We start from the raw sequence: 4551 nt of genomic DNA on the forward strand, positions 1-4551 counted from the left end.
GCAATACCATTCTACCACTGACCAAATGATCAACTAAGATAACATTATAAATAGCAGCTTTATTACAAGAAAACATTCTGTCGGAGTCTTCTTTGATCTTCAGAAGGCATTCGATATGACCTGGTGATATGGAATAATGTTCCAGATACATGAATGGGGCATTCGTGGCAATCTGCCAATTTTACCCAGTATTTATATGAATGACCCGGGAACAATGAATATTCATCTGAAAAAAGCTTAGAAAATGGCATACCACAAGGTTCGCCAGTGAACGGTACCTTGTTTACGATCGCCATTAATAAACTAATATTAGTTATCCCAGTAGAAATCAGCAAAAGTGTTTATGTTGATGATTTGGCAAAAAAAAACGTGCTGTGTACACTTTTGTAGGAAGAGAATTCCTCACCAAATTCCTGTTCTGATCATCGACAACAATCCAATACAATACAAAGATAATGTGAGATTTTTAGGTCTGTTATTTGATAAATCACTTACGTAGAGATTTCATATACAGGACTTGAGTAATAGATGCAAAAAACCCCTAAACATTATTAAATGTGTATCCAACATAAATTGGGGTTTAGATAAAGAAATTCTATTGAGACTGTGTAAAGAACTGATTCAATCGAAACTCGACTACGGATGTATTATATATTCATCCGCTAGGAAGTCGCATTTAAGAAAGTTAGACGTAATTCATAACAGCGGAATAAGATACGCGACAGGCGCATTCCGCACAAGTCCGGCGACTAGTCTAATGTCCGAAGCCGGAATAATGTCAGTACATTATAGAAGAGAGATCCTACTGCAAAGATATGCAGCAAACATATGGGCTTTTCCTACCCATATAAATAGAAAACTTTTTAACAATCATCCTTTGGCTGCATTATGTGAACATCGTGCTTCCTATTTCAGATCAGCCGGAATAAGGTACCACGCCCGGGCTCGCCTGCATACAAGAGTTGGGGAGTCGGGGCGTATCCCATGATGGTATGGGGTACTCTCAAGGGTGGACTGATGGCGCAGGGCGAAGGGTATGCGCAAGGCATGCCTGGAGCCAAGTAGGATAGGGCCGGGAAGGGCCGCCTCCCCGCCGAGGGGTCTTTTGACCGTCCTGAACAGGTGGTCAAATTGCTCTTGTGACGCGGGGGGATCACGAAGGGTCCTACAGGACTATTTATAGGGAGGGGGGAGTCAACTACCACGGCATCCTGGGGCGACTGATATGCTGCTTAACGGCGGTTCTGGTCGCCCTGACGGTGCTTAAATTAAATAAGCGAGACAGATTTTAAAAACAAAACAAATATATTTTGGTGTCGTAAACACTATCTTTTCCATACTTGTGCTTCAATTTCTCTTTAAATTTTATGGTAGGGATCCTTTACACCCCGTAACTGTTGTTTCAGTGTTTTTGTTGTTAAATGTTGTGTGTAAATTTTTGTGCTTTTAAAAAAAAGTAAGGGCCCTTTACACCCTTACGTATGACGACCCTGATGGTGATATTAATCTCTTTTAAGAATGCGACGAGGTCTAATAATTCGATGACGATGTCCGTAAAACAGACAAAAAAAATATATCTACTATTATATACCTAAGATGTCACACCTGTAACAGGTAAAAACATGCTTTTTTTGAAAAACAGCGCTTTCTGTTGGACGTAAAACCAATACACGCTATACTAAATATTTTAAGATTTCATTTCAGTGTTTCCAATATGTGTGTCAATATAGATTAAAAAACTACTGGACCGATTTAGGTGTGGGGCAAAAGGGAGTAAAGGAAAAATCAGAAAAGGGAAAACCGAATAAGTTAAAGGGGAAGAAGGGGGAAAGGGGGAAAGAGGAAAGGGAAAGGGAAAATAAGGAAAGAACTGGGGGAAGGAAAGGGGTAATGGAAAGGAGAAACGGGTAAAGGAAAATGGAGAAAATTAAAAAGTGTAAAATAAAAAGGGTAAAGGGAAAGGGAAAAGGGAGAAAGGGTAAAAAGGAGAAAAAGAGAAAGGTTAAATTTTATGAACTTCCGTGATGTTCATTTGTTAATGTTTTATCAAATTTTGAATTGTGTTCATTTAATCTATATATATATATATATATATATATACTCAAATAGCGAAGTATTGCCGGGTCTGCTAGTATATTTATATATACACACAGAAAGATTCCAAATTGCACGGTAATCTCTAGGGAGATGATTCTATTGCCAAAAATAAGGAAAAAGGTTAATATAAATATAGGTCAGAAAATGGTTCGTTAGCATTTTTCGGCTCGTGAATCATTTAGCCCTGCTTTCTGCTCCCTCTGCGAAAGTAAACCGTACTAAAATTCTTTGGGTACAAATTGAGGGATAAATTTGATGCTGCCTTGTAGTTTTTGATCTAAGAAATTGAATTAAGAGGTCCCAGACCTCTTACTTAGGTTTTAAGGAAAACGGGGTAAAACATGAAATACAGCGGGGTTTTGTCAGAAAATGCATTTTTTTAGGTTTGAAATAAAATAACTTTGTTAATTTACCAATAAATAAAGAAAAATTTCTAGCTAACTTTGTAAAGAATTTAATTTTGATAAAGTTGATGTAAATAATGTCTATTAAAATTAATACAAATTTGAAAGTTCAGCATAAAGAAGATGACTACGATCAAAGACTTGAGTTTTGGAAAACTTGATGAACAAAATTTGTGCATATCCTAATTTATTAAACAACATGGTTTTTACTGATGAGGCCACATTTTTATTAAATGGCAATGTAAATCGCCATAATTGTTGATACTGGACTGATATTAATTAACACTGGTATCATGAGGCACATACACAGTATCCAGTCAAAGTAAATGTATTGGCAGTTATTGTTAGTGGACGATTGAAAGGACCTATATTTACTGATCGAAATTTAAACGCAGTGAAATATGAGGCTGCTACTCAACCATATCATTCCAGACATTGTTGGCCCCAATTTCAAAAACAACAAGGTGGTGCCCCGCCTCATTTTGGTATTTAGGTAGATGAAATTTTAAATGCATTTTTTCCTGGATGATAGATTGGCCAAAGGAGTCATATAGAATGGCTAGCATGATCACTCAACTTGTCACCAATGGATTACTTTCTATAGGGCGCCTTAAAACGTATTGTTTATCATAATAAGATCCAAAATAGCTAATCAAAATATTTTGATGGTTTACAAAATAGAATTTGGTAATCAGCACAAAATATCACTAGGAAATCATTGAATAAAGCAGTATCATCCTTTTACAACTGACCAGCACACTGTCAAACAACAGAAGGAAAACAATTTGAAAGTTTATTAAAATGAAATGTTAATTAAATAAGCAAACATTATACTTAATAATTTTTTTTTTTAAATAAATTTATCAATAATATTCATTTAATCAAATTTTTATAAATTTATTTATTCATTATATTTAAATTATCAATGTAATTTTTTTCAAAATCCAAATTTCATCCTGCTGCCATTTTGGGTTCAGAATTTTACCAACTTTTAATTTATTCCATTTTTCTTGTCTTAAAGAAACCTTTAAAATGATATATCATACAAAGGGTGTTACCATTTAAAATATTTGAGTTACAACACCTGGGCCAGGTGTTAATTAGATCATTAGGTTAATTAGATGTTAATAATGAATTTATTTTTGTTAAAATCATTAATACTTTTACAGTGAGAATTTTAGTATGCAAAGGAGTACAACATATTTAATTTGAAACATAAAATTTTTTTAATCTGATACATTAATAATGCAGTTAAATTAATGACCAAAATCACACTTTTATTTTATATTATCATATATTTAACGATATACATTTCATTCTTAAATAAAAGTTTGGAAATAATTATTAATTATTTAATATTTATAATTTCTGTTTAATAATTATAGTTAATTATACAGTTATACTTGAAGTACCTGGTGCGTTTCCAGTATGACAATCCTGATTGTCAAATCTGCAAACTTGGATTTAAAGATTTTGAGGGTTTTTTTGTAGTTATTGAATAGAAATCCCTGAATCATTTATTCTTTTTTTTAAGTTATTTATTTTAAAATGAGAAACATACCCTTAACGTTGGAGTGAACATTCTTTCCTTTTAATAACTTGTGTTTGTGTTTTTAGAAAGATAAAATGGTTGATTTTTCACTTTAGTATAATTTATTTAATATTGTGATTGAAAGTATAAATTTCATTCAGTTTAGTATTTTGGTCATCATTCTGGCCTTTGCAATGGACCAAGATTCAGTTCTTGCAAGACGGGCTAATTTTTATAATTTCATCATTATTAAATAAAACAATAATTTATTTTTATTTTATAAGTAAAACATTCATTTATTATTATTTTTTTTTGGTAATAACAGGCCTATGGCCTTTTTATTTGGATGATAAGAAATGAATTTTGTAAAATTTTAAAAATGACTAGCATGATTAGGATTCAAATCCATAATCATACAAATGATTATAATAATAATTTATTTACTAGAAAAAAAAAGGTTAACACCCAATTAACCATTCTTTATGCTACATAAATTTTTTACTGTATGAGAAATGGCAA

The sequence above is a fragment of the Lycorma delicatula genome, chromosome 1, assembly GCF_047948215.1.
Source record: "Lycorma delicatula isolate Av1 chromosome 1, ASM4794821v1, whole genome shotgun sequence".
Taxonomy (NCBI): domain Eukaryota; kingdom Metazoa; phylum Arthropoda; class Insecta; order Hemiptera; family Fulgoridae; genus Lycorma; species Lycorma delicatula.